Below are 23542 nucleotides of genomic sequence, written 5' to 3'. Positions count from 1 at the left end.
AATACTGGTGAGGATGTGGAGAAAAGGGAACCCTGTTGGTGGGCATGTAAATGGTGCAACCACTATGGAAAACAGCATGGAGGTTCCTCAAAACATTAAAAATAGAACCACCACATGACCCAGCAATCCCAATTCTGGGAATATAACCAAAGGAAATGAAATCACTAGCTTGAAAAGATATCATTGTAGCATTATTTACAATAGCCAAGATATGGAAATAGCCTAAGTGTTCATTGGTTGATGAATGGATATAGAAGTTGTTGTGTATGTATATATATATACACACACACAATGTATACACACAACATATATTTACATATAAATTTATATACACAGTATATATATATATATATATATATATATATACACACACACACACACACACACACACACAATTTATAGATAAACTTATAAAATTGGAATATAAATCTGGAATACAGATGGAATATCATTCAGCCATAGAAAACAAGGAAATCTTGCCATTTGCAACAACATAAATGGACCCTGAGGGTGTTATGCTAAGTGAGATAAGTTGGAGAAAGATGAATACTGTATGATCCCACTTATACATGGACTCTAAAAACAAAACAAAACAAAAAAAACCCAAACTTATAGAAAAAGAGATCAGACTTGCAGTCACCAAAGGCAGAGGGTGGAAGGAGAGGGAATTGGAGAAGGCAGGCAAAAGATGCACCTGTAAGATAAAGAAGTCCTAGGATGTCACTTTCAGCGTGGTGACTACAGCTAACACCCCTGTGTGATATACAGGAAAGGTGCTAAGAGAGAAAATCCTAACAATTCTCATCACAAGGGAAAATTATTTTCCTTTCTATTTTTGCTCCTTTTTATTGTCCCCATATGAGATGATGGATACTAACTAAACTTTGAGTAGTCACCATTTTCCAAAATATGTCAGTCAAACTATTATGCCATATACCTCAACTTACACAGTGCCATTTGTCAATAAAACCGGAAGTGGGGGAATAATTTCATGGAGAGAAAAGTAAAATTACTATTTCAAAACCATGACAAAAAGAGACAGTAATCTCAAAGAGATATCTGCACCCTCATATTCATGGCATCATTATTCACAGTAAGCAGGACACAGAAACAACCTGAGCATCTGTCAATGGATGAATGGATAAGGAAGATGTGGTCTATACACAATGGAATACTATTTAGCCATGAAGAAGGAAAGCAATCTCATCATTTGTGACGCCATGGATGGACCTTGAGGGTATTATGCTAAATGAGATTAAGTCATACAGAGAAAGACAAATATGGTAGATTGCACTGATATGTGGAATCTAACAAACCAGAACCCAGAGAAACAGACAGTAGAGTGATGGTCACCAGAGGCTGGGGTCTGGGGGAAGTTGGGAGATGTTGGTTGAAGGGTGTAAACTTCCAGCTGCAAGATTAACAAGTCTGGGGAGCTAATGCATAGTATGGTGATTATAGCTAAGAACACTGTATTATATACTTGAAATTTGTTAAAGAGTAGATCCTAAGTGTTCCCAAAAAAAAAAAAAAAAAAAAAAAAGAAAGAAAGAAAGAAAGAAAGAAATGGTAATTAGGTTATTAGGGTATTCTTTTCTGGCACTGTGGTTTGCAAAATATGTCTAAGCGGGAAGCCAGGGTGAATTTGGAGGTCACCTCATGTGCTTCCCTTGGCTCAAAGATCATGGCTCCAAGCTACTCATTGTCCAATGCCTAAAAACTATTGCTTAAGTTCTATCCATTTTTTAAAGTTATCTGCAGTAAAAGGTCACATTTTATACCAGCTACTCCATCACGGCCAAACTGGAAGTCTGTTGAATAAGTAAATAGGACATCAAAATACATCAAAAAGGACAGTTCAAGGTTACCCAATAAATGAACACGGAAAACTAAATTACTGGCTCTCTCCTGCTGGACTCATCCTATATCTAAGCCAGTATCTTGAGCACAGGTCAGAGTTTCCTCCTGTCTCACCAGCATGTCTTACAGCCCGTCCCCCTCGGGTTGACACTCTATCCGTTTCCCCCTCTCCTTCCATCCTGAGTCTTTCCTAAGGCACAGGAATCACAAAACGGCCATTATGTGGAAGAAAGTGAAATTCACCATAAAAGCCCAAAAGGGGTCTCAAAATACAAACACCATATAACATGATATGAAACAGGACAATGGCTTCCAATACAGAAATGTATTCTATTGAAGGCCAAATACAACAGGAGAAATTAGAAACCCCTGAATAGCTGTTGGCTTGTATTGCATTTCTTAAAAATGTTTGTGTATTTATTTTTGAAAGAGAGAGAGCATGTGCAAGAGAGCAGGAGAGGGGCAGAGAGAGAGAAAGAGAGAGAGAATCCCAAGCACGGTCCGGCTGTCAGTGCAGAGCCCAACACAGGGCTCGAACTCACGAACCATGAGATCATGACCTGAGCCGAGATCAAGAGTCAGACGCTTAGCCAACTGGGCCACCCAAGCACCCTGGCTTGTATTGCATTTTAACAAGACAGAAAATCCTCTGGATAATACGCCCTAATAGAGGAATCGCAGTGACAGTTTGAAGCTCAAAACAGCTATTCAACCAAAACAGGAAAAGAGAATATATATTTACATTTATATTTTTTTATATCTTACATTTGAAGTGCTACTGAATGACCTACCATTCCCACTCTCTAGCTGAGGCTAAATAGATAAATAAAAAGGTATGTTCCAGGAAGGTAGGCAGGAAGGCCCCAAGAATATTCTGGGCACCTGCTACAGCTAGCCAATATAGGGACTGAGGGTTTATCACAAAGAATCTATAATGGAACGAAGCATATAGACAATTAACAGCATTAACAAGCCAGCATATGCAGCGCTGGGCACACTTATAGGTGCTTTAAAATATTTTTGAATAAACATATACAGCTCAAATCTTTAAGCATTCATCCCCAAGACTTCCCTTCACAGACTACGCTTAGATTCTTCCCTGATTCCCTGTGTTGACCCGAGATCTTATCCACTCACCCTGTTTACTGTTTTGGAAAATTTGTTTAACTTGGAAACCACTGTTGCATGTCTCCACAGCATTCTGTCCTCACATCTGGCTTTGCGGACCATCAGCTTGCTGAGTGCACTCACGCCTGCTAATGTTTCCACAAGCTTTATTTTGGAAATTTGGTGCACTTTGGCTTTGAAACCTGTGTGCAGAAGATTTTTAACTTAAGAAGCCCTGCATGCATTGTTATTTTTAAATAAATGTATGCGACTGTTAAACTTTGTGCTTCTTGGGTTTTGTTTTCCACAGCTGACTGGGACATTCCCAGTCGCGAAACAGGGTTGGCAAAACAGCTGCCATGAAAAAGGGGACCCGTGACCAGGAGAGACAACCGATGACAGAGTCTGCTACTGTATCGGCATGATGTTGTGAAAAAAGCGCCCCATGTGAAGGTGTGAAATACTAAGGTATGAGACTCCCAAACAAGACTTCTTTTTTTATGTTTATTTATTTATTTTGAGAGAGAGAGACAGAGAGAGACAGAGAGAACGAGAAGGGGAGAGGCAGAGAGAGAGGGGAGAGAGAATCCCAAGCAGACTCTGCACTGTCAGCACAGAGCCCAATGTGGGGCTCGAAATCACAAACCGTGAGATCATGACCTGAGCAGAAATCGAGTCAGAAGGTTACCCGACTGAGCCACCCAGAGGTCCCTCCCATACAAGACTTCTTAAAGACCCAGAAAATTAAAAAATATATGGACATATTAACGCATATTAAGTATATCATATGAAACATAACATTTATCTTAAAATATGCCCATTCTAATGAACATTCAAGTGGTGGAACTGGAAGGAATTTAACATTTTTCTTCCTAGAAAGCAAGAATTTTGTTCTGATCTCAATCCTGCCTCTATTTGTGACCACAGGTGAGTCACTTAAACAATCTGAGTTGTCTTGGTTTCCTTGTTTGGAATCAATGGTTCCTCAAAATTCCATTTTACTCTTCTCTTCCCTCCCTATCCCCTACCCCTGGGAGTGTGTAATTCTCTGGGAATTTACTATTGTTTGTTTCAGACACTTAAACTCTTTTAGCTAAGCATTTAGCCTAAGGATTGCAGTAAGAGAATGGTTGGTAGGAAATACTTTTCATGCATCAAAGCTAATGTTCAGAGCACAGAAAACAACCAGCAAATGTCTGACTCCCAGTGTCCTGGTTACACTGTCTTTGCGAAGCCTAACCTTTTAAATTTGTTTTTGGGGCTCCTAGGTGGCTCAGTCGGGTAAGCAACTGACTTTAGCTAAGGTCATGATCTCGCGGTTCGTGAGTTCAAGCCCTGTGTTGGGTTCTGTGCTGATAGCTCAGAGCTGGGAGCCTGCCTCGGATTCTGTGTCTCCCTCTCACTCTCTCTCTCTCTCTCAAAAATAAATAAAAATTTAAAAAAATTTTGGTTTTTAGTCAGATGCTCTGGGGTTAGTCATATGATGAGTTAATTCATAAATGACTATGTTTCTTGTTACATGGACCAGCATTGTCACATTTGTCCTCTATAATGAACATACAGATGGATGCATTTTCCTTAAAATACTGAAATCATCAGAACAATTTGCTAAAAATCTATGGATTCACAATTCTGTTCACTCAAACAACTAATTACACTTCCCTATGGCTCTTCCAATCTTTAGGCACTTCTAAACACCCAATTTGCAAGTTATAATGAAATAACACAGTCGCACATGTGTGATGTATTTGTTTCTCGTATGTTTGTACACTATTCTAGAACTAGGTAATCCTCATTCGCAATGGCTACAAAATATTTAATGAAGTTGATACAACAATTTTTTGTCAGCTTTATCTGCCTTCTACTGAAATAAGTGAGTTAAGGTCTATGATCAGTGTGCTTTGTCTGTTTCTCCTTATGTCTCCTTAGTTTATGCTTCACGAAAGATGTTATGATTTGATGCATAGATATGCATAATTGTTATATTTCCATAGTGGTTTGTAACATGGTAAGGTGTCAGCTTTTGTCTTATTTAATACTTTTGGGCCTGAATTTTACCTTATTTTATACCAGGATTATGTCTCCATCTCACACACACACACACACACACACACACACACACACACACACACGGTGTTTTTGCTGGTGTATCTTTGTCGATGCTTTTTATTTCTTTTTTTAAATCAAAGTACAATTAACATACAGTGTTTAATTAGCTTCAGATGTACAATACAGTGATCCAACAATTCTATACATTATTCAGTACTAATCACAAAAAGTGTACTCTTTTTAATTTTTTTTAATGTTTTTATTTTTGAGACAAGAGAGAGACAGAGCATGAGCAGGGGAGACACAGAATCTGAAGCAGGCTCCAGGCTTTGAGCTGTCAGCACAGAGCCCGACGTGGGGCTCAAGCTCAAGAACTGTGAGATCATGACCTGAGCTAAAGTCAGACGCTTAACCGATTGAGCCACCCAGGAGCCCCACGATAAGTGTTCTCTTAATCCCCTTCATCTTCTTCACCCCTCCCCTACCCTCACCTCTCCTCTGCTAACCATCAGTGTGTTTTCTGTGCTTAAGAGTCTTCTTTATTGTCTCTTTTTTCCTTTATTTGTTCATTTGTTTTGTTTCTTAAATTCTACATATGAGTGAAATCATGTGGTATTTGTCTTTCTGTGTCTGACTTATTTCACTTAGCACAATACCCTCTAGGTCCATCCATGTTATTACAAATAGTTTTTAGTTTTAGTTTTTCTATTTTGCTTTGCGATGTAATCTGAAGATCTTTTTCTTCTAATGGGAGAATTATATTTGCATTTATTAGCATGACGTGTCTGGTCTTGGTTTATGTCGTATTGTATACCATGTTTTCTGTTTTTAGATGCTGCATTGTAGCAATTTCCGGTCACTTTTTCACATTGTAGCATCTTTGAAATTGAGATGTCTTGCAACCAATGGTGCCTCATGGTTTAATTGGCAACAGAGATGATTAAAATGATAGTGATCTTACAACTGATCCAATGTTAAGATTTAATAAAATTTGGTATATATTTTAATATATATGTAATGTATTTCCTCTACTTTTTATTGCAGCTCTTCAACTACTAAGGAATATTTGTATTCTGTTCTAGTGGTCAGCTTTACATTTATCTGTTTATACAACACCTGTAATGTCTTCTTTGTTTTGTCTAAAAAGTGAACTACGGAATTAGCTTCTGTCTCTGCTTCCTTCACCTCTCCCTGTCTTTTCCTCCCCAATTTTCAGCAATAATACTGTTTTTCTTAGTGTTTATCTTTTTATTAAAACATTCTTAAGTTTGGACAACATGATTTGTCAGCATTAAAGGCAAAGCAATCCACAAGCTTATTGTATTTATACATTGCCAGGGCATACAACGATTACATTACGTATCATTTAGCTTTCTGTGTTTAACAAAACACCTCAGAATGGAGTGGCTTAAAGCAATGAACATTCATTATTTGTCATCATCCTATGGGTTGGCTGAGCAGCTGGCTCCCCTGGGCCAGCTTGGCTACATGGTGTAGTCACGGGGTTGGCAGCAAGACTGGTCCTGAAGGGCCTCACTCAGGGGTCTGGCAGTGGCTAGATGTCAGCTGAGGCAACAGCCACACACCTCTAATCATCCAGCAGGGGCTCGTTCAGATGGCAGCAGAAGGGCTTCGGCAGCAAGAGAGGGCAAGCCCCAACACACCAAGCACTTTTCAGGTTTCCACTCGCATTACCTCTGTTGCTCCACTGACCCAACAAGTCACTGGGCCAAGCCCAGAGTCAGTGTGGAAGAAAAGACCATTTTGCATGGGCTACCCCGCACTCTGTTCCATTCATCTTGTCCCCTGCTTTGCTTTTGCCCAATGTCTCTGATCAAATATTTCCAACATTCAATTCTTTTGTGAAGTCTCCTCTGCCATTCCTTGGTTGGTTGGAGTTCATCCTCCAATATTTCCCTGAAGAGGGGCTCATGATAGCAGGGGTGGGGTGGGGGAGCCACCCTCTTCTAATCTGTTCAAAGGCACCGTATGTGCTGGCTGCAGCCAGGGCCTGAGTCTCAGAAGGAGGATGTAGCTAGAATATATAAGCTGGGGGATCCTACTCATCTGGCCCAGCTTCTGTTCCTGGGCTGCTATATGTTATTCAAGTCAGCCGCCAGCCCTTGGGTCTCACTGGGTGCAGAGACTTTCTCATATCCACTAGCCAGACCAGAGGTCTCAGAGGCCCTAGTGGAATTTATATTCCTGAAGAGGAGCCAGCATCATCACCCCAGGGTCCTAGAGGAGGCCCTTCCCACAATGTGTCAGACCCATTACAGTTCCAGCTATTTACTTGTTCCCCAGTTACCAGAGTAAGACATCCACACCCACTGCTATGTAACTTCCACCTGATAGGAGCGAGGCACACTTTGCTATCTTCTGACATGCTATGGTCGAGGGGATGTTCACAGATGAGATGCAACCAGAGGTCTTGAAAGCTCTTGCATGGTTGGGCTTGCCATCTTTGCCTCTGTCACATCCATGAGAAGAGCATTCCTAGTGAGTCCGCTGGCCGAAAGAAGATGAGAGACCCGTGAGCAGAGATGCTCCCACTGGACTCATGGACCAGAAGCAGGAAGCCGAGCTGCCTTGTGGCCACAGCCTGCACCAGGGCCACCTGCTGAGCTGAGATCAAGATCAACCCAAGCCAACCAGTGATAACAAATGAATATTGCTTCAAGCAACTGAGTTCTGAGGTGGTTTGTTATGCAATAGTATTATCATTGCAAACCAATACACATCACAATTTTGTTTGTAGGTGTGGTGTCTCTACCAAAACCCCTCAAGGGTTCCCAATGAATAGGTGACCTACTTTCTGGCCTGAGCCACTGGCCATCTCAGGCTCAAGTTGGAACTTCTCCTCCCACAGCCATTGAAAGCTGATGACAGAATTCTGCCAAAGGATTAGATGGGAGCCACACCAACGATATGGGTTTCTTGGATCCCCCAAATTCTCTTATCCCTTACCACTCCCAGACTCTAAAGTATCTCCCACTCCTCTCTCTCAGCACAGTGCTAAAGTTCCCGAAGTCCTTTAATACCTACTATTCGAATACATTCATCAGTGAATATATTAGAAGGTCCTTTTCTGAAAGTATCACGTGAGTTAAAAGGTCCACCATTTGTTGTATCTGACACACTTAAGTATACCACTGATCTTATGAATAAATGAGCAAAGTTATATTCCAGTAGAACTTGATTTTGATTGCATTTCATTTAAAATCTAGCTCTAGTATTCTGACACATTTTAATGGGCCGCTGGGACCCTCTGACAAAAGAGGGGGTGAAATGCCATTAAATCTCCTCTAGCCCTTCCAGAGTTGGCGTTAAGGGAAACCCATTTGGCCTAAAAGGAAACCATCTCTTGCACTAATATACTTGCTTAATCACTCAGCAGAATTAAAACTGGATTCTTTCCTGCCGTACTTCTCAGAACTTTTAATATGCTAATGCACATTGTAGAGCTCTGAGAGGGGAATTAGCAGGCAGCATTTCCTAAGCCAACTTGGCCCTGGCGCCCTGAGAACTTTTTGTACTTAGGGCATTTGTATGATTAATATCAGCCCATGGAACACAGTTTGAGAAATTCTGCTCTTTTCCAATGACCTACAAAGCAATAAATCATGTTGTCAGCCACACAGCTATATTTAAATCCCACCTTCCTGGCCCTAAATTGACTATCCCCCCACTCCTTGGTAACCTTTTTATGGCTACAGCACACTTGAAGGGAATAAAGGATCAAGGCAGGGAGGGGGGCGGGGAGGAAGCCACTAAACAGGTCAGAAATAATTACAGTGAAAACACTTTCTCAGTGGAACCAAGTCTTGCGGGTCTATAAAAGAGCCCACGGTTATCTCACTATTCACCCTACAACACTGGGTCTTTGAGTGAAGCTTGTGACTGGACCTGCCCTAATAAGGAAAAGTTTTGCAGCGTTCCAGGGAACGCTGGTTTTTTTGGCACTGGCCAAGGCTACAGGACACCCTTTAACTCTTATTGGTAAAAAGCAGTATCTTGAATCTTACAACCTAACTTTGCCACACTGCATATACTTTGAGTATATACATACTCCATATACAGGTGCCTATCACTTGGAATATGACAGATTGGCACAGATTCAAAACATAACAGACGCCTGTCCTCAGAAGTCACAGTACTTCTGCAGCAAGTTCCCCGCAACCAAAGGGGAACCACTGAGCAATCATGGCAAATTACATAGCACCAAAAACTACATACACGCTGGTGATTAGACATCCAAATAGAGCACTGTTTTCCTCAATTGTACTCTATTTAGAGTTATTTCAAAATAAGCAAACACAAAAATAAAAACAAAAAATGGAAGAATGCCTCTAGCCCACTTGGTCCTCCAGAGGTCACTGGAACAGCATGGATGATATGGTACCCACATGGGTCAGGTTCTAAAAATCTACATGTATGGAAAAATTAGTGATAATCCAAATTGCCCTTGAAAGTCTTAAATTTTCTGGGGCGCCTGGGTGGCTTGGTCAGTTGGACACTCGACCTTGGCTCAGGTCATGATCTCACGATTAGTGGGTTCAAGCCCCACATCAGGCTCTGTGCTGGCAGCTCGGAGCCTGGGGCCTGCTTTGGATGTTGTGTCTCCCTCTCCCTCTGCCCCTCCCCACTCATGCTCCATCTCTCTCTGTCTCTCAGAAAAGAATAAATGTTAAAAAAAATTTTTTTTAAATCTTAAATTTTCTCTAAGGTGCATGACACATAGTGTGTGCCTCTTGGTAATGTTGCATGATTTTTTTTTTTTTACCTCAATGCTCAGGCGTCGTAGTCTAGCCACTTCAAATAAGGAAGAGGTGGACAGAAAATAAAATGAGCAGCAGGCAAAAGTTTATTAGAGTATAAGAGAAGATCAGAAAGTAAGAAGAGTATGAAAGCTCTCTTTACAGAGAGGGGGCATTCGAAAGTGAATGCCCTTGACAACAGGCAAGCGTCCTTGTTTTACAAGGTTCTGGTCAGCACCCCCTTTCCTTCCCTTCATTCCTTCTCAGGTTCTACCCTTACTGGGTGGATCATTCTAGGTGCTAGGTGGTCCATTCCTGATTGGCTCAACTCCATTGTGTGAGGAGTCAGATTGGTCATACTGTCCCTCCTATAACATTAGTTTTATGATTTAGTTTTTTTAGTTAGCTCTTTTGATTGCCAAATTCCTGAGGAGAACCTGAGGGGGTGTAGGTGGTGTCTGTTACGTTCTTAAGAGGGACCTTAGGCCCTCTTAAGGGGTTTGCTGAGGTCAAAAGCTCCTCAGCATTATTCCAAAATAGGTGTTTCCTCCCACACCCATACCTTAACTCTGTAACCTTTCCCTCTGCCTATTTTATCCTATCTTTCCCTATCATAGTGAGATCCACCCAGGCCAAGAACTAGAGGCATTTTTCATAAAAAAAAAAACAACACTACCTGAGGGACGTAATGGAAGTCTTCAACAATTGGGAAGGTATGTCTGAATCTTGGACAAAATACTTAATATGATAAAATTATTTTATTTCCCCAAATAATATATTGGGCTTTTTTGCAATTCTAAATAAAATGACAAAGTGAATTTTCTTGGACACTTGACAAAATGATGTTAAAATTGAAATATAAAAAGTTATACAAGGATGGTCAAGAAAATATTGACAACAAAGAGAAACTTATCCTAGCATGAGTTATAGAATATTATAAAGCTATGAGGACTGAAACATTATGTTACCATGACAGGACAAACAGACAGCACAGCAGAAAAAAAGAGAGTACAGAAATGGACAGAAGCAAATAAGGAAATTTGATACAGGAGAAAGTTAGAATTTTAAATCAGAACACTCCAGATGGAGTGATCAATAAATAGAATTGGAATAACTAACTCAACACTTGGGGAAAAAAAAATAATAATAAATCTGGATGCCCACGTCATTCTTGACACCAAAATAAATCCCAAATGGGTCAAAAATTTAAGGATTTTAAATAGACAAAGCCATAAACACACTAGAAGAAAAACTGATGCATTTTAAAAATAATCTGGGGATTAGAAAAAACATTTCTAAGCATACTGCAAAACCCAGAAAACAACAACAGAACTTTAAAAAATTCCATAAAGCTGAAAGACAAGGGGGCTGGAGAAGAATATTTGTAATGTATTACAGCAAAAAAAGTTACTGTTATTTCTATCTCAAGCCTCAAATGATAAATAAAAAGCAAACCCATAATAATAAAACAAAGCAAATAAACAAAGCAATAAATAAAATAAAGCAAACGCATAAAAATGGGCAAATACATTGTACAAGAAAAATTACAAAAGAATACAAATATAATCATATGCAAAGATGTTCAACTTTATTAACAGTAAAAAGCAAAAATAAAAACATGATAACAACTCTCATCTAAGAGAATAGCACAGAGGAAAGACCATAAAGTCTGGTGGTGGCCAAGATGTAGACGCTGGGTACTCTCACATCCTGTGGGTGCAGGCTGCTGGGAAAAACCCTGACTGTAAACTCTGCACACCTTAAGACTATCCAATGGGAAAAGAACCATTTCTTCAACGAATGGTGCTGGGAAAACTGGACAACAATATGCAAAAGAAAGAAAATGGATCACTTTCTTATACCACACATAAAAATAAATTCAAGATGGGGGCGCCTGGGTGGCTCAGTCGGTTAAGCGTCCGACTTCGGCTCAGGTCATGATCTCGCAGTCCATGGGTTTGAGCCCCGCATCGGGCTCTGTGCTGACAGCTCAGAGCCTGGAGCCTGTTCCTTTCTCTGACCCTCCCCTGTTCATGCTCTCTCTCTCTCTCTGTCTCAAAAATAAATAAACGTTAAAAAAAAATTCTTTTAATAAATAAATAAATAAGTAAATTAAAGATGGATTGAAGACCTACATGTGAGACCTAAAACCATAATAATCCTAAAGGAGAACATAGGTAGTAACTTCTTTGACATTGGCCATAGCAACTTTTTTTCTAGATATGTCTCCTGAGGCAAGAGAAACAAAAGCAAAATAAATTATTGGGACTCCATCAAAATAAAAAGCTTCTGCACAGCGAAGGAAACAATAAAACTGAAAGGAAACCTATGGAATGAGAGAAGATATTCACAAATGACATATCCAATAAAGGGTGAGTATCTGAAATGTATAAAGAGCTTATACATCTCAACCTCAAAAAAAAATTATGTGATTTAAAAATGGACAGAAGATATGAAAAGACATTTCTCCAAAGCAGACATCCAGATGGCCAACAGACACATGAAAAGATGCTCATCATCACTCATCATTAGGGAAATGCAAATCAAAACTACAATGAGATATCACCTCACACCTGTCAGAATGGCTAAACGCAACACAAGAAACAACAGGTGTTTACAAGGATGTGGAGAAAAAGGAACCCTCACGCACTGTTGGTGGGAATGCAAACTGGTGCAGCCACTCTGGAAAACCATATGGAGGTTCCTCAAAAAAGTAAAAATAGAACTACCCTACAATCCTGTAATTGCACTACTTGGTGTTTACTCAAAGAATACAAAGATACTCATTCAAAGGGATACAGGCACCCTGATGTTTATTACAGTTACAGTAACCAAGATATGGAAGCAGCCCAAGTGTCCATCAATTGATGAATGGATAAAGAAGATGTGGTATATATACACACACATACACACAACAAATATTACTCAGCCATAAAAAAGAATGAAATCTTGCCATTTGCCATGACATGGATGGAGCTTGAGGGTGTATGTCAGAGAAAGATAAATACCGTATGATTTCACTCATATGTGGAAATTAAGAAACAAAACAAATGAGCAAAGGGGGTAAAGAGAGAGAGAGAGAAACCAATTAACAGACTCTTAACTATAGAGAACTATAGAGAACAAACTGATGGTGACCAGAGGGGAGGTGGGTAAAGGGATGGGTTAAATGGACGATGGGAATTCAGGAGTGCACTTGTTGTGATGAGCACCAGGTGATGGGTCGAAGTGCCGAATCACTATACTATATTGTACACCTGAAACTAATGCAACACTGTATGTTCACTAACTAGAATCAAGATGGAAACTTAAAAAAAAAAAAAAAAACTACAAATATTATAAAACCCCTGCCCAAAAAAGGATATACTCCTTTGCCCAAGAAATCCCATTTCTAAGAATCTATCAGAAGAAAATTATTAGAGGCTCAAAAAGCTGTCTGCACAATGAAATTCCTCACAATACTTCCAACTGCCAGAAAAGAAAAAGAGAAAAAGAAAACTGATACAAAAGGAACACCAGTGAAAAGCAGTCACATGTATTCTGGTACGCTCTGGGCACCATACCAAGCAGACACCAAAAGTTGCAATCCATGTTATTGACATGTCTATAAATTGTCAAAGCATCAGAGAAAGAAATGTGATTCCTTTTGATAAACAGTGTGTCTATTATCTAAACAAGTGCATGGTGTTGTTGTCTACAGCGATGCTGGCCAAAAGGCTTCTGTTGTTGTTATTCCTTGGGGTACAACGAATTAGTTCACTATGCTTACATGAAATTTTCTGTAAACAATGTTTTCAAAAGAGAAAAAAGATGGATAGATGGGCAAGGAAAGCCAAGAATTTTTTTTTAATGTAATAAAGGGGCATTTGCCCTTGCTGGTGGTAAAGCATAGTCTAAAGATACAACCATTAGAACAGAGTGGTAACGCTACAGGTGGAGGCAGAAATTTGAAATGAAGAGAGGGAAAAGAAAGTTGAGAGAGTGATTCAATGACAGAGGGAAGTTTAGTTTATGGCTGAGGTAGCATTTCAAATTAGGGAGAAAGAAATGAATTATTAATAAATGGCGGCAGGAAAACTACTGCATCACTGAGGGCAAAAATGAACACTCTCCTTTATCCATGATCAATCCCAGATGTATTAAGCTGTAAGTGTAAAAAACAAAGACAAAAAGGCGACTAGAAAATACAGCAGGAGAACGTTTTTATAATCTTTTGGTGTGTGTTTCAGGGGAGGGGTCTTCTAAGCGTATGAATCCCAGAGGCCCAAAAAAGAGAAGATTGATACATCTGATTACATAACAACTTTAAATTTCTCTAGTAAAATGTACCATAAACAAAAATAAAAATCTCACACAAGGGGAAAAAAAAATATTTTCTGTCAATATGACAAACTCTGCATGGAAGGATATAACCAAAACATTAAACATGTTGATCTTTATTTCCTTCTTCATAATGTTTTGTATTTTCTTGATTTTTGTTATTGAATATAATACTTTCATAAATAAAAAAAACCCTTTTTAAACATTGAACCTGAAAAAACATTAAAAGAAAATAAAATTATTCATAAAAACTTTTGAAACGGGATGAAAGAAGTTTCTTTTAAAAAAAATTTTTTTTAACGTTTATTCATTTCTGAGAGAGAGAGCACAAGCAGGGGAGGAGCAGAGACAGAGAGAGGGCGACACAGAATCCGAAGCATGCTCCAGGCTCTGAGCTGTCAGCACAGAACCCACGAACCACGAGATCATGACTCGAGCCGAAGTCAGAAGCTTAACCGACTGAGCCACCCAGGCACCCCTTGAGCGTGTAATTTTCTAAGCTTAAAGGTAAAAGATGGAAAGAAAGTTCTTTACTATGAGGGACCAGACTGACATATCTAATGGCATCCTTGAAATCTCCAGTTGGGCGTCTCATAGACATCTCAAAGTTAGTCTCGGCACAGTGCAACTTCTTGGTTCCCACACCAGATCTAAACCTCAACTACCAAAACAAAATGAAGTTAACATATAACCTTTTTTTAATTATTATTTTTTTTTATTTAGAGAGAGAGAGAGAGAGGGGACATGTGTGAGTGGGGGAAAGGCAGAGAGAGAGGGAGAGACAGAATCCCAAGCAGGCTTCACACAGAGCATGCAGCCCAACATGGTGCTCAATCCAATGACCCCGGGATCATGACCTGAGCTGAATTCAAGAGTCAGACACTCAACCGACTGAGCCACCCAGGCTCCCTTCAACATATAAAATGTTAAGTGAGTCCATCAAGACATAGCGGGGTCTGCTGGTTTTTGCTAAAAGCCCTTTATACTGTCATCAGTTGGAAGGAAAAAGGGACAAGAGGCAGCCATGTCCCTTCCTCCTTGAGCACCTGACCCAGAAGTTGCACACCTCATTATCTTTCACGTGCCATTGGCCAGAAGTAAGTCATATGACTGTACCCAGCTGCCAGGGAGACTGGGAGACGACATCTTTATTCTAGGAAGTCATGTGCCTAAATGACATTACTATGGGAGGAGAAGAGGCTGGATATGGAAAGACCAGCGGTCTCTGGCATGATTATAGCATAGCACGTAGTGCATAATCTCATTTGTATAAAATGCACTGCCCACACTCTCACACACACATGCATCTTGATGGATGGAAAGACACAAAACTATTGGGAGTTTGGGTGAGTTTTACTCACTCCTTTGAACTTTTCTGTATTGATTGAATATTTATAATAGGTATATTTTTCAGTAACTTTTTTTCCCAAAATGAATGACCTAAATTTAAATCTAAGGTCAGAGGCTGCCTCTTGAAAGACAAGTAACCCATGGGGAGCTCTGGGTCTGGGAAGGCTCTTCAGATCTGTCCCAAACTGAGGGCCTGTGTATACCCTCAACAACCAATCGCTGCCCTTGGGGAGGGCGGAAACCTCCTCTGGAGGGGACTGAGCTATGGGTCCTCAGCAGCCAGCACTCAGTCGGTGGAATGTAGCTCTGCGCTGAATGGGGGATCTTGGTGGTGTGCGAGGGCATATACTACACCAGGGATAGATACAAGGCATCACCTGCAGCCAGGAGAAGGAAGGAAAGGAAAATCAGAAATAGCATTTTACACATACTACGTGCCATGTGCTTGTCACTTCCTGTGTTACCTTCTTCAGTTCAATAGTCTTGCAAGCTGAGTGCTTAAATTCACCATTTTTATATGTATGGAAACTCAAGTTCAAGGATGTTAGGAAAACGTGTCCAAGAAGAGGCAACAGAGGAATAATAGAATGAGGATTCAAACCCAGACAGGGAAAGCAAAACCACTTTGTACCTCCAACATGAAGTCATGAAGATGGAGACTTTATTTGGTTTGATTTCAATGAAAATTGTTAATGGCATCACAAAAGACTTTTACAACCATGTTGGCAATGAGAACAAAGGAGGGGAAGTTCTGGAATAAGGGAAAAGTCGTGAAAACAGATTAATAATAGAAGAAAGAACTACTACACGCAACTATTATTTTTCTTCAAATCTTCCTCAGTAAAGAGAATGGTCTTTTTTGGTTTTAATTTTTTTAAATGTTTCTTTTTGAGAGAGAGACAGAGCATGAGCTGAGGAGGGGCAGAGAGAGAGAGGGAGACACAGAATCCAAAGCAGGCTCCAGGCTCTGAGCTGTCAGCACAGAGCCCAACATGGGGTACGAACTGCAAGATCGTGACCCGAGCCAAAGTGGGAGGCTTAACTGACTGAGCCACCCAGGTACCCCAGGAAGGGAATGGTCTTAAAATGAAACCTATATATGGCAAAGTGCACAACTGGAGTCTGAGTAGGAGAAAACATTAGACATACCCAAACTGGAATGACTCTATGAAATAACTGCCCTGAACTTTTCAAAACGGTCAAGGTCATGAAAGGCAAAGGAAAGCTGAGGAAATGTTCTGCTTCCGCAGAAGCAGATTAAAGGAAGGAGAAAAGATACGACAACAAATGCACTGTGAAAATTGTATAAGGGGTGATATGAGAGCTTAGGCATAAAGTTAGTACAGACTGTAGGTACAATAAAAGTTTTGTTATTGACATTAAACTTCCTGATTTTGAAAATCAATCACACCATGGATATGTAAAATAATATTCCTGTTCTTAAAATTATGTGTATGTGTTTAAGGGTAATGGGTCACAATATCTGGAGTTTACTCTCAAATATTCAGAACACAATATATGTGAAATAAAAGTAAAATTAAATATGTATATATATAAATTATAAGTATATAAATACATATATATACATATATAGATCATAAATATATATATTACATATATATACACAGAGAGAGAGAGAGAAAGTAAGTGTGGCAAAAAGTTAATAACTGGTGAACCTAGGTGAAAGATACATTGAGAATTTATTGTAATATTCTTGAAATGGTTTTGTACGTTTGAAATTCTTTCAAAATGAGAGGAGAAAGAGAAGGGTCCCCAAGACAGGAGAGCCAGTAGAACGAGAGAATCCAACCACCTAAAGGAACTCAGAGCTGGTAAGTCTCCTGATAGGCAAGTGTTGCAATTGATACAAAGTGGATGAGGATCATTATGGATTGATGAACTTGATCCTCGGGGAAATCCTGGAATGAATCTTCAAATAGATGGGCTATGAACATTTAGAAGAGACTGTGTGCTCTAGCAGTCAATGTGAACTCCCCCACAAAAATAAATAAATAAATATATATACGCAAATTAGGTCAAGCTAACCTCATTTTCCTTTCCAAAGTAAATTAAAGAAATGATCACCAGCACAGTGTATCCCTACGTAGGCGAAGTTTTTGACTAAGTTGTCCATAATACCTTCATGGATAAGAAGACAAAAAACCTCGGAGAGCATTTTTACAGCAACCTGACCACCACTACTCACAGTATAGACACAACCTGCTTGGGGCGGAGGTGGAAGATTAGTCTCCCAGGGCTGCTGTAACAAAGTACCACATACGAGTGGCTCAAACAGCAGAAATTTACCTTCTCACAGTGCTGGGGGCTAGTAGTCCAAGATTAAGGTGATGGCAGGGGCAGCAGGTTACTTCTGAAGGCACACAGGGCAGGGTCTGTTTAGCAGGGTCTATACAAAGTGGATGAGGATCATTACGGACTGATGAACTTGATCCTCGGGGAAATCCTGGAATGAATCTTCAAATAGATGGACTATGAACATTTAGAAGAGACTGTGTGCTCTAGCAGTCAATGTGAACTGGGTCTATTTAGCCCTCCTGCCTTGCCTTGTCAATGGTGGTCTTCACTTTCGTGGGGCTACCTCCCTGTGTCCAAGTCTCCCCTTTCGATAAGGATGCCAGTCATATTGGATTAGGACCCACTCTAATGACCTCATTTAACTTGATTACCTCTGTATAGACTGTATCTCAAATAAGGTCACATTCTGAGTTGCCAGGGAGTTAGGACTCCCACGTATGAATTAGGGAGACACAATTCAACCCCTAACAGTAGAGGTGGGGGGGAGGATCTCTAGCAAAGTGCCACAAAGCCTTGCTCTGTTCAACTCTATCAGGAAAAGACAACATGAGACCCTCTTCTCACACCTGGGGACCATCTAAAGCTGCAAAGGGAGAATAATCAGTAGGATGATGATGAGACAGCTAGTGTAACAGATACAGAATTAGGGGGCGAGGTTCCGCAGCCGGCTCCCTCACCGGCAGGGGGCACCACCCTGTCATTCCCCATACAGGCTCCTGGGTGGCGCAAGGATTAAAAGAGAACCAGGTAGGAGGCATTATGCAAAGTGCAAGGCTCACAAGACCCACAAATCACGGGCACCACCTCCTGCTGGGGACGGAGTCAGAGCCCCAGCAGCGAGAGCGCCAGGCAGGAGACAGCCCTGACTTCTGGGAGCGACAGCACTCTGTCATTTCCTTTACAGCTGTCTGTAGCGGGTCTGGGAGGCTGGGAGGTGTTTGTGCTACTTTGATTCCCAGTTCCTTCCCACCTCCTTGCCTTGACCCCTCCGACACTTGGAATCTCCCCCCTTTCCAAGGGTGTCTCTCGGTTCTTGCCTTTGTCTCGACTTACAGCTTCTATCTGGACATATTCTTAACTTACCCTGAGGTCCTGTTTCCCAGGTGTGCTCCATAGGGTCTCAGCATGCATCATACGCAGACCCATATTCACACTGTAGATCCAGAGTCAAGAACGCTTAGGAAATGCTTTGCATCTTTACTGCAGGATTCATCAGGACCTTTCATCCTGCATTCTGACTCTTCAACAAGGGACATGGAACGCAGCATTTCCCAAGTGGTTCTAACGCAGAGCTCCATTTTCCAAATATCTGGAGGAACTAATGTCCTGCTCTTACAAGTTCTGGTTTGCACTCAGTGTCTCCGCTTCCAGTTGGTCCGTGACAGATGGCTATGCGCCAAAATCCTTTCCAAGGGGATGTGAACAGGTGTGAGAGTTGCCCCTCTGAGGCCTGATCCGCAAACTTGCTATGTGCCCTCTTCCTCATCCTTTCCCTTCTGGCTGGCCAGGAGATGAACACCCAGGGGCCCTCGGCAGTGCTGCCACCAGTCAGGGTCCCGGAACCACTAGATGAAAGACAGCTACCTTGATGATCTGAATACATGCCTAGAATTTTGCATAAGCAAAGGATAATTCCTATTATGTTAAGCCATGAAATGTTGAGCCCTGTTTATTGCAGCCTAACACACTGCCTTATTTGCTTCTTTACTACCTGTAATTAGGCACGAAAGAAAAATTAACTTGCTTCTTCTTTGGGGAACTATCATTCAAATTCTTTGTTAGAGTGGCTAAATCTCTATAGACCTTAACTTACACATGGTATAAATAGTGGTCACTGCATAATAATGGAACCAACAATCACAATTGGTCATGCTTGTGTTAAGAAACCACTTAGGAGTCTGCCTAAAACAGCAAGATTTGATTATTCATATACTCAGGATTTGAGGATTTCATTGCTGGGGAAAATGAAATAATATCGGGATACAGAGACGGAAATGTGGCTTTCAGAAAGTTCATGACCTGTCAAAACCCCTCAAATCTATTAGACTTAGCGTGCAGCCTCGAACACCTGCAGGCTGAAGGCTGGACTGTCTGAGCATGGTTTATCATCACAGAAGTGGGGAAGCAGGGCTTAGGAGGTAGCTAACTCCATTCCCCATGCTTCCCTGTGATGGATTCTTAAAGCAGAAGAGCCTCTAAAAGAAATACGGTCCGATCTCTGCCTCAAGACAGGATGCAATAAATATTATTGGGAAGAAATGGATTTCTGTCTCATTTTCAAGATCTTTGGAGAAGGGAATTTCCATTTAAGAACACATGCCTCATTAGGGAAAATGACGTGGAGTCACTTCATCGTTTATGAAAGCCCTTGTTCACATCTGTTAGTTCTCCTCATTCATCCTCCACATAATCTGTGAGAGGCAGATGAATTATCACTTTGCCTATTATTATCCTCCAAGAGTCTGCGTTACATGAGGCCATGAGGCCTTCAGAAGCAGTGCCAAGTTAGGATACTGGGTGTCCCATCCCCAGCCCCACTTTCCTGTCACTTACCAGCTTCACCTCTCAGTCACCCCTATCAGTAAACATCCCCTGACCATCTATTCTCTGGAGGGCCTGAGGCAGGCATGTGAATGTGCCACAAAGGTGAACAGGACAGAGCCCTTGGCCTCTGGGAGCTTTTGGGCTGGATGGGAAAATATGACAGGTGTATACACCTGCTACAGTGTGAAGTTCTGTAGGATGGCACCATGTGACAGCTACAGGCAACAATGTGCTGAGCCCTTCAGACCCAAACAGCCAGTAAAGACAATAAGATGATGGCAACTGCCCGGGACCCCGCCCTCCCACACCTACAGGTGCTAAGCCTGAAGCTGCAGGGGTGAATACCCCGTCCCCCCCACCCCACACACACACTTACCTCCAGCCCTCTAGGCCCTCTCGGGGGTGGTGGCTAAGTTCCTCACAGCCCACAGACCTCAGGATGAGGAGGTGTGGCAACACGTGTCCCAACCCTCCAACTATAAGAACTGGAAAGTACAAAAAAAATATTTTTTGTGAAGTTTATTTTGAGAGAGAGAGGGAGAGGGAACGAGTTGGGGAGGGGCAGAGAGAGGAGAGAGAAAATCCCAAGCAGGCTCTACGCTATCAGCACAGAGCCTGATGTAGGGCTTGAACTCATGAACTGTGAGATCACAACCTGGGCCGAAACCAAGAGTCAGATGCTTAGCTAATGGAGCCACGCAGGCACCCCAAAATTCCTTTTTCTTAAAATTCCATTTCTTAGACTGCCTCGAAGCCAGGGTGTGGACAGGTGACCTGGCTTCTGTCAATCAGTGGCACCCACAGGACACTTGGAGGTGGAGGTGAGTCGAGTCACCTCGAGGTGAATCAGGTCCTGTGTCAAGGGAGAGTGTGAGGCAAGCTGTGGAAGTTTCTGAGACTGTCCCCTCATGGGGCAGAGCAGCAGGTGACAGGAGCATTTCTTCTGACTGCTGCCCTGAGACACACTGCCCTCCCCACCCCCCCGCCACCCCAGCACTCTAACATCCAAGCCCGATTCAGGGGCACTCCCAACCTAGCCAGACTGAATTCCACCACCTGCCCCTCAACTGCTCTGACCCGCTCATGTGTTCCTTCACTGTACAAATAAGTACTGAGCACCAACTTTGTGCCAGACACTTTTTCAGGTGCTGAGGATCCAGCAGTGAAGGAGACAGGCCTACTGCCTGGCCTCAGGGGGCTAACATTGGGATGAGAAGGGAACCAGCCACAGACAAGACCTATGTCAACAGTGTGATACGGTAGTGATAACTCTGGGTCCTGTTTCTTAGCTCTCCCTTTCAAGTTGCTCTTTGCTGCTCGCGAAAACTAAAGTTGAATATATAATCTCTAGGGGCTCCTGGACGGCTCAGTCGGTTGAGCATCTGATGATTGATTTCAGCTCAGGTCATGATTTCACGATTCACGGGATCAAGCCCTGCACTGGGCTCTGCACTGAGTGTGGAGCCTGCTTGGGATTCTCTCTCCCTCTCTATCTGCCCCTCCTCTGCTCGTGTGCATGCTCTCTCTTTCTCTGGAAAAATAAATCAACTTAAAACAAAACAAAACAAAAACAACGATCTTGAGGTTCTATGCATTCCATCCCTCAGAGGGTGAAAAACCACTTCTGCTGTTGCTCGTTTTCCTGCACCAGACTTTGTGTATGTCAAGGTCTCTGTTGCTACGGTACACAAACTACAGTATGAGTCAAACACTACTTTATTAGTGCCAACACATTCTAGTTGAAGTTCCCATGCTCCCAGGATGGCCAAACCTTCCCTTTCCCCAGAGTCCCATCTAAGTTCTGGGGCACAGGGGTGTCTAACCAATGCACTAGAGTCAGGCCAAGGGGCGTGCCTTCCCATGCTCCATATCTGTCATCTATCTATACTGACCCATGGAGAGGTCGACTGCCCCTAGGTCCTCGGTCTTGCAAGAGTCTCCATGTACCTGTCTGCATGGGCCTCTCTGGTTCAGTGGCTCTCTCCACCACTGGGGCCTGGGGGATATGCAGGTCTCTGGAAGGGTTACCTAAGCCCTTGCTATCCAAGATGCTATGGAGTCATTTCCTCTCTTTGGGTTCTGGCTGCCCCCCGACAGCCCTTCTCAATGAAGGAGACATTAGTTCCCTGTCTTCTCAGATCTCACAAACCTCCCCACACTTAGTCCAGCGGAACAGGACATGGGTCTTCTTTATAACTTCTCCTCCAGAGACCTCCCTGCTCCTCAGTTGGGAAAAGGGGTATGGGAAGAAGATCCATTAACATAATTTAGGTTTCCTTCTAAGAACTCATTCCTTTCTTGAAAGAGCCTAGGCTTCTGGAATCAGAAGACGGTGTTTCTTTAATTTCCCTCCCTCTAGGTTTTCTGAGGTCCTGATTTCTCCACCCACAGGAGGCAATAAGCCTAGAGCAGTTTTAACTTTTTGAAATGGCATCGAGAAGCAAAGCATCACAAGGATATATGCTAAAGGAAGGAGGTGGGAAGAAACAGGTAATATTTCAAAAATATCACTCCACGGATGGGAAGATACAGCAAAAGAACTACAGCAGGAAAGTAAGAATGAAGACACGGAAAGGCAAAGAAAACTGATCCATGAACAGATACACTGGTATGTACCCATTCATCATTCCGTGGCAGGCTGTTTTGGAGGACGGATTAAGTTTGAAATAATCAGGTTGGTTGTTCATTTTTTTCACTTAGAAGAATGGTTTCCTCTAATCGAGGAACTGATTGAGCGAAATTATAGATATAGTTCAAGATAGGAACCAGTGTGCTGTGTCAGGAATAGTTCAGATGTATGTACTTTTCCTTTAACAGGTGGAGATGTCATGGGATGGGAGTGGATATGTAGGGAGAAAAGTGACTTCTCAGGGTGCCTGGGTGGCTCAGTCGGTTAGGCGTCCGACTCCGGCTCAGGTCATGATCTCACAGTTTGAGAGTTCAAGCCCTGTGTTGGGCTCTGTGCTGACAGCTCAGAGCCTGGAGCCTGCTTTGGATTCTGTATCTCCCCCTCTCTCTCTGCCCCTCCACCACTCATGCTCTGTCTCTCTCTCTCTCTTTCTCTCAAAAATAAATAAACACTAAAAAATAAAAAAAACTGACTTCTCTATTAAGAAAAAGCTGCCCAGAGGCAAATCACAATAAAAGAGAGCCAGACACTGGTAGATTAGCCTTAAGGAGGAATAAATTAAACCAAAATGGCAAAATATGCCCAAAGGAATACTGGAAAGCAACTCAAC

The sequence above is a fragment of the Panthera onca genome, chromosome A2, assembly GCF_046562875.1.
Source record: "Panthera onca isolate mPanOnc1 chromosome A2, mPanOnc1 haplotype 2, whole genome shotgun sequence".
In the NCBI taxonomy this organism is placed as follows: domain Eukaryota; kingdom Metazoa; phylum Chordata; class Mammalia; order Carnivora; family Felidae; genus Panthera; species Panthera onca.
This window is presented reverse-complemented; position numbering follows the sequence as displayed.